This window comes from Glycine soja, chromosome 13, assembly GCF_004193775.1.
Source record: "Glycine soja cultivar W05 chromosome 13, ASM419377v2, whole genome shotgun sequence".
Lineage (NCBI taxonomy): Eukaryota > Viridiplantae > Streptophyta > Magnoliopsida > Fabales > Fabaceae > Glycine > Glycine soja.
In genome coordinates this window covers 11,982,282-11,990,813 of record NC_041014.1, presented here as the reverse complement: position 1 = coordinate 11,990,813, position 8,532 = coordinate 11,982,282, and the positions used below count along the sequence as shown (strand labels likewise).

The 8,532-nt window shown below is 34.2% G+C and overlaps 1 long non-coding RNA gene and 1 pseudogene across 2 annotated transcripts; both read left to right on the top strand.

The window, feature by feature from the left end:
• The first annotated feature begins 210 nt into the window (after positions 1–210).
• LOC114382024 lies at positions 211–6,431 on the top strand (annotated as a pseudogene).
• Positions 1,544–2,660, top strand: LOC114382025. 2 transcript variants are annotated; one of them, XR_003660143.1, is made up of 5 exons: positions 1,544–1,759; positions 1,869–1,937; positions 2,013–2,123; positions 2,416–2,492; positions 2,573–2,660. It is a non-coding gene; the product is annotated as an uncharacterized LOC114382025 (long non-coding RNA). The 2 variants fall into 2 exon arrangements; XR_003660142.1 differs by having other exon boundaries at positions 2,013–2,492.
• Positions 6,432–8,532: the final 2,101 nt, after the last annotated feature.

Sequence of the window (8,532 nt, the reverse complement as noted above, 5' to 3'; positions counted from 1 at the left end):
CAAAGTTTACTTAATAAGAATTTTATTTTCTTTTAAAAAAATTATTTGTAACTTCAGGGAAAAAGAAGGTTAGCTCAGTTAGTGAATGGTATCATATTTAATTCTTACCGATTAAAATTAAATATCACGTCTTCTACAAAATATGGACCTATAAATAGATCCACCTCAAGCACTATCTGCTCCCTCACAACACAATCACATACAATTCACACTTAACCTAAACCATGCAGATACAAACTCTTCCACTTCCATGCTCTCCTCCGAAACCAATCACCACCATTTCACCACCGCCGCCGTCGAAATTAGCACGGAGGAGCCACTCAATGGCGCCGGAAAAGATAGAGATTTTCAAGTCACTAGAGGGATGGGCCTCGCAGCAGGTCCTGCCACTGCTGAAGCCCGTGGAGCAAAGTTGGCAGCCACACACTACTACAAAAAGCCTTTTTTAAGACACGCACTTTACGTCGGTTGTATAAGGAACCGCTTTAATAAGTGGTGCGGTGGCATTTTTGAAATTATTGGCTTGCAAATGGCATTTTAGGACGCACATTTTAAGGCGGTTATTGAAAACCGCCTTAGAATGTTATGTTTCTTATAATTTACGCCGGTTTTTAGTAAAAACCGTCGTAATTTTCAAAATAAAAAAAAAACAAAACCGCAACCTCGTCGTCCTCTGCTACAAACTCCTTTCTTTGTTCTGCTTGTCCTTTCTTTGAACCCTAGCACCGATTTTTCAAAACCCGTCGCAAGAGAAAAACGCGGTGGTAATTCATTGAACTTGAAAAGAAGATCTGAATCCGAAATCACTTCAGCTCTTCCATCATCCTCCTCTTCTCATTCTCCAAGCCCCTCAGCTTCCTCCCCAAACACTGCAAGAGAGATCTAGAGGCAACAAATCTTCTTGATGGAGCTTTAGAGGTGACAGATCTGTTCATAGATCTCTCTGGTGTTCCTGCTCGTGTTTGTTGCCATAATTGGAACCAGCACGGCCTCGAAGACGACAATCTCGTAGGGCTTTTACCAGAATAGAAGTCTCTGGTGTTTGAGCAGTTCTGTGACCACTTCCATGCAACATCAAGGAATTCAATGTATATGAATTTCATATCTTCTCATTCAAATAATATCCACGCACTGGAACAGCTCCGGAGCATTAAAGATAAGGCAAGCAGCTCTGCACAGGTAGTGTTGTTGGTTGTATCCTTCTAATCACTTGCCTCCTCTGTCCCTCCCTTCCTAGATAAAAGAAAAAACAAAAGACAATGTACGTGATGTGCTAATGTGTTCTGTGTATAAATTTTGTTTGTAGTTTTGCAGTTTGTGAAGAATATTTTTGAATCAAGATTCATTGTACGTACACATTACTTTTGAATCAAGAATATTTTGATAGAAAAGCTTTATACTCTATGATCACATCCCAGTGGCAAAAATATTTGCTTAGTAATATTCTAATTGATTAAAAAAAAGTTATAGGTTGTATACTTGTAATTGCATTTAATTCCAACCAAGACACGAGGACCAATCAAGTCATGGCTTGAGGAGTTATTTTTGTTACAGGATAGGGGAGGTTATTTTCAGCTATTGCATTTATATCTATTGTAATAGAAAAAAATTACAGAACTTATGGATGACATTCGTGAGAATGTCTCTGTGTTGACACTGCTTGCTGAGGTCTTGTGCTTGCTGGATATGATTGTAAATTCATTTGCTCATATGATATCAACTAAGCCTGTTGATCGATATACAAGACCAGAATTTACAGGTAAGGAAATTGATCATTTCTATTAAAAAATTGTATATCAGTAAGAAATTTCTTTATTGGTATTTTTTATTTGATAGAGAATAGGCCGTTGGCAATTGATTCTAAACAGGCTATTAATCATATTAAGAGGAAGTATGAGTTGGAGAATATGGAAATTGTGAACAAGGAAAAAGAAAAGGTTCGATATGATTTCCTGGTATTTGTAGAATGTAATTTCCATCAACATGTTTCTAATTAATTTGAACCTTTATAGGCTGACAAAGCCATTGCAGAAATTGAGGCAAAGTGTGGCCAAAAAATTGAAGAATGCAAAGAAGAACAAAGGCAGCAGTTGATGCGCATTGAAGATGAACACACGTTGCTCGTAAGCATAGAAAAAGTCTTGAATTTGAAATTATTGGCTGCTTAGAAATATTCTATCATTGCATTCTATTACATGGGATCATAAGTGTTCTGATTTGTCTTTAGTTATATTTTTAATTACTTAATGTTCTAATTAATTGAAAAAACCATTTTTTTAAATAAAGTTACTTTCTGATTAGTATTTGTTAGAGATGCAATATAAAGTCATTCATGTATCGTTACCTAGCAGCTTGAGCTTTTTGGATAGTTTGTTAATGACATGGTACGAAATTCTCTATGACTATGTGGTCTAGAGATCAAAGCATTGAGGTGTGAACTTGAAGATGAGTGTCAGAAGCTGGAAGAGGAGTTGCATCTTCAAAAATCCAAAGTATGGAATACCCTGATATGATAAATTAATTTCTTGTCATAATTTTTATTATTATATTTATTCTTTGGAATATATTGCAGGAAGACAGGCAAAGGGCTTTGTTGCAGTTGCAGTTGAAAGTGATGAGTGACAAGCCCAAAGAGGACCAAGAAGTGAATTCAAAACAGATTTAGTGATGAGTGACAAGCCCAAAGAGGACCAAGAAGTGAATTCAAAACAGGTTTACTTGTGTTTCAATCTATTTGTTTGTGTCTGTCTTCAAATGGATGCCATATTTGCTAATTTTCATGTTGGGATACCTTTGGTAGTTTGGTTTGACAGGATATTCCATTATTTCAGAGCTTCCTAATTTTGTCTGGTGATGGTGTGTTTTTACAAATGCTAAAATTAAGATAGACTCCATGCTATTACTTACTAGTAACTGTTTCCTGGAATTCTATAATTTGTTGTCTCAGACTCTCAGTCATAGCCTCTGCCAGGGAATAAATACCTTGAATTCAAATGTCAAATCAGACACTGCATTCAAAGGCGGTTATTACATAATAACCGTCTTTGAATGTTACATCTGGTCGACATTCAAAGACGGTTATTATGTAATAACCGCCTTTGAATGTTACATCTCCTCGAGATTCAAAGACGGTTATTACATAATAACTGTCTTTGAATATGTAACATTCAAAGGCGGTTATTACATAATAACCGTCTTTGAATCTCGAGGAGATGTAACATTCAAAGGCGGTTATTACATAATAACCGTCTTTGAATGTTACATCTGGTCGACATTCAAAGACGGTTATTATGTAATAACCGTCTTTGAATGTCGACCAGACGTAACATTCAAAGACGGTTATTATGTAATAACCGTCTTTGAATGTTGAACCAGACGTAACATTCAAAGGCGGTTATTATGTAATAACCATCTTTGAATCTCGAGGAGATGTAACATTCAAAGGCGGTTATTACATAATAACCGTCTTTGAATGTCGACCAGACGTAACATTCAAAGACGGTTATTATGTAATAACCGTCTTTGAATGTTGAACCAGACACTGCATTCAAAGACGGTTATTATATAATAACCGTCTTTGAATTGTTCTCACTTTCAAAGACGGTTATTATAATAACTGTCATAAAAAGCAATTACGTTTCAACGACGTTATATACAACGACGGTTTACAACCGTCGTTAAAAGCACTTAATAACCATCGTAAAAAGCCATTTTTCTAGTTGTGACAGGACTTCGTCCCCAACTCCTCATTGCCGTTCAAAGAGTTCACCGATGAGGTTAGGGCTCTTCGCGAGCGCACGATGGAGCTACCGGACGAGTACTTTGTGGTGCTGGTGGGAGACATGATTACGGAGGAAGCGCTTCCTACTTACCAGACCACGATGAACAACCTCGATGGGGTGAGAGATGAGTACGGAGCATGCCAAAGCCCGTGGGCCGTGTGGACCCGGGCCTGGTCCGTGGAAGAAAACAGGCACGGGGATTTGCTCAAAACCTATATGTATCTTTCTGGCCGTGTTGATATGGAGAGGGTCGAGAAGACTATTCATTACCTCATTGCTTCAGGCTGGGTGAGCACTGAGTAGTGGTACTTTTTCTTTTTTTAACATCAAATCTAAGTTGAGTGCGTTTAACATAACTCACTTCAGACTGGGTGAGTGTATTAACAAAACGCTTATGTAGTGTTTATGGTTGACAAAAAAGACAAAAGGAAAAGAAATTTGAGATACTAAATAAAGTACGTATTTCACGAATTTCAGAGATAAATTTATAGGTTTAATAGCATTTTAATCTCTAATTTTTAATTTTAGAAGAATTTTATCTCTAATTTTTTTAAGAAACTAGTGAATTTTACTCTCAAGTTATTTTTTTATTAATAAACACAAAAATTAGAAGTATAATTTACCAATAAAAATAAAAAGTATGTGTAAAATTTATAAAAAAATAAAAAGTTGGGTGTAAAATGTATCAAAAAATAAAAAATTAGGTGTAAAATTTGCCAATAAAAAGTTAGAATAAAAAGTACAATTATATTATAAGTAAAATGAGAGAGGATAAATCTATAAGTTTCTTAACAATTAAGGTAAAATCCGTCAAAATAATTTGTTGGGATAAAATTTATCAAAAATTAAAAAGTTTGAGATAAAAAGTACAATTAAGCTTAATATATATATATTAATTTGAGAAACTAAATAGAACCTAAAATTTGAGAGAGAAAAATATAATTAAGCCAAAATATAATAGTAAAGAGGTTAATAAGATTTATGCATATTTCATTAGATATATATGGTAGTTGCTACTGGTTTTTTCTTTTTCTTTTTTTTAAGAGAGCTACTGGTATTTTGTTTAGTATACATACTTACAAAAGGGTCATATACATAAGTTTCCTCCGAAAAAGAAAAAAAACATGGGTCTTTTTCTTGGAGAGATATTGCTGCTTCTCTTTTTCTAAAGCTTTTTTCGAGATGCAGCACACCGCGCATCACCTACACTATTTTCCAAAATGAAAATTGATTAGTGTATTAGAAGTCTGGATTTATTTTTTAATCGGCAAACAAGATAATATTATATAACAGGGACACAGTCTGGAAGTGCCAAAAAAAAAGAGTACATGGAAGACAAAGTCTCCAGATATCAGCACATAAGCCTGCATATAGGTGATAGTGTGTGTGTCTTTTTTTTTTTTTTTATAGTGGTGGTTGTGTATATGTTAAATAAAAAATAGGTGAATTTAATTATATAAGTATTTCTCAAACAAAATTTAAATATATAATATTAAAATTAACTAATTTAAATATTTTCATTAATTTTAATTTTCTTGTGTTACGTAGTAACAATTAATAAAGTTTAAATATATGACCTATCTAATATCCAATACTAACTATCTAAAGTCTCCATCATTAGATCAATCATATAGTGGGTTATTAATTTTGATTAAATTATTTAAATATTTTTTATATTGATGATAAATCATGTTATTTTTAATAAAAAATAATATTATTGTATTTTTCTTTAACATGCCATTCATTTTATTCTTCTTAATTTTATTATTTTTTTTATTAAAACTCTTATAATTAAAATTTAAATAATAAGATTTGTCTCTTAAATTGCACAAAGCTAGCTAAAAGCGAATTACATTTTTTAGTGCTTCTACATTTTTTGTTTCTTGTGACAGATAAGGGGACTTTCTTGAGCACATTGTGAAGATCTAATAAAAATCTAACAATTTGTTTTTAATGGATAGGATGTTGGTATGGAGAACAACCCATATTTGGGGTTTGTGTACACGTCATTCCAAGAGCGAGCAACATTCGTGGCACATGGGAACACAGCTCGGCTTGCGAAGGAGGGTGGTGATCCAGTGCTAGCGCGCATATGCGACACGAGAACGCGTACACAAGGATCGTCGAGAAGCTTCTAGAAGTGGACCCCACCGGGGCAATGTTGGCCATAGGAAAAATGATGCAGAAAAAGATCATAATGCCGGCGCACCTTATGTACGATGGGGATGACCCCAGGCTATTTGAACACTACTCCGCGGTGGCGCAACGTATAGGCGTGTACACGGCCAATGACTATGCAAACATCTTGGACTTTCTGGTTGGACGGTGGAGATTGGAGAAGCTGGAAAGTTTGACGGCTGAGGGAAAGAGGGCACAGGATTACGTGTGTGAGTTACCACCGAGGATTAGGAAGTTGCAAGAGCGAGCTGATGAGCGAGCGCGTAAGATGAAGCCTAATAGCTTCAAGTTCAATTGGATATTTAACAAAGAGTTGCTTTTGTGAATTTGGGATAGATTATGATTTGTGGGTGAGGAATAAAGGTGACATGCCCTTATTAGCATAGAAGCTTTAGATAATGGAAGTTGTCAATGGATATCATGCTACGAGTTTGGAAGTGGCTGTGATTTTTGCGGATCAAAAAAAGTAGGAATGAACAATTAACTAGGATTAGTGTAATGAACAATATTGGATGCATGGTTGTTGTAGTGGACGCAAAACTAGTAGGATTTTTTATGTGTGACGTATGGTTTGAGTTTACGATTGAGGAATAATAAATCTATAATTGATGTAGTTTTATTGTATGTATTGTTAATTGATGTAACTAAACGAAGGGAAAGAGAACAAAGATTTAATCTCTAATTGATTTCTAAGAATACTAAGAGTTGAAATTGAGAAAACCTCAATTTTTATCGAATCAACATTTGTTTTCCCAAGGAGGCTTAGGTACATATAAATAAATAAATAAAGTACTAATACGCCACAAATCTTAAAGCAAGAAACAAATAAAATGTCTAAAAGGCCGTTACATAAAATAGCAAAAATACCCTTAAAATTAGATTAAAAAAAATTCATTTTGACCCCTTTAATGATGAAATTTGACTAAAATATTGGTGGAATATTAATATTAGATTTATTAGATAATAACTAAGTCTAATTTTTATCATTTTATTTATAATTTTTGTACTATTGCTTGGATTTTTTTCTTCAAATTGTAAACAATTATAAAAACCGTTGAGATTTTTCTTTTTTTTCTCACATTTTTTCACTTGTTTCTTTCTTTTTTTTCTTTTTACAAATATAATATATATAAAAAAGAGAAGACGAAAATATATTGATACTAGATAAAATCCAAAAAAGAAAGATAGACTCAAAGAAATAGAACAAAGGAAGATGAAATAATAATATAGAGTTAAACAAAAGTGAAATAACAAACAAAGGAAGAAATACACGAAAAAGACAAAAAAAAACAAAGGATTAGATAACACCTGATTTTAAGAGTCGAAGCTCGGATACCAAATGATAAGATAACACTTAAGATCGTCTTAAAAATAGGTATAAAAAGAAAGAAACTTGACCCTAGCTGCAACTTACCAGGAGAACCAATACTATGATTCCTAACCCAAGAACAAAGGAAAAACTCTAACAATAGAAAAACTCTCAAATTTCATTAATCTTCAAATCCCGCCCGCCTTTGGAGAGTATAAAAGTTCCCTATTTCTAGAGTGCTATAATAAATTCTCACTAATATGTATTTACCAAATGCATTAATAATGGCATGCCACTAATTGAAAATAAATGACAATAAACATGAAAATAAATTTCCACTAGCCACTAAATGACCTGGAGCACTCTAGAAAGCATTTATTAAGACTAAGGAAAAACGAAAAGTCACCAAAAAATTCAGGCAAAACAATAGTACGAAAATTACAAATAAAATGACAAGAATTGTACTTACTTATTATCTAATCGGTCCAATATCAATAGTCCACTAGAATTGATCAACTCGGGCCATGGATGCTTCTTGTCTTGTAAATTGGGCTTCCTAAAGTGATTCTTCAAGTTAATCTCAAAGCATCTTCATCCATTTGTAGGAAAGTGACCTACTTAGGAGCAGTCCTTAATTCATATTGGTATTCTTTCTCTTTGATCTTTAGAATCAAACCTTGCAATGCTTGCCTCTTAGTCTTGGACCTTGTCATAGGACCTCCAATCCCATGTAAAGGTTCATTAGACGGGTTGGTTGCACCTCTATCATGAATTCATCTATTCTTGGAGTACGAGGAGCTCTATTTTGTATGCTTTGCATGTGATAGATACGTGCATGAAAGGGAGAGCTTCCCTAATGCAAAGAGTTTAGAAGGTACTCTAGCTAGAGAGGAGGTTGGCAAAAATGTTGTTGAGGGTGATGCTGAGCATCTAAGGAACCTAGAAAAATAGGTGGAGTCTTCCCTAACACAAAGTTGATGATTCAAGGTTATCAGAGAGTACAGATGCAATAAGTTGGCCTAGTAATCCTAACTAGGAGAATTCAAAAGCGTATGGACCTTGGATGGTGGTTCGACGGACAAAGAGATAATTTTCCTAATAGTTCGAGCCCCAAGAATGTGCAACCTAAGGAAGTAACAACATGCACTAAAGGGCCAACATAAGGCAGAAGGATATTTGTTGGAAGTAGCTATGATCTTTGTTGTTAGGTGGCACTTGTGCTAATAATAAGTAGGAATGAGCAATTAACTTGGATTAGTGTAA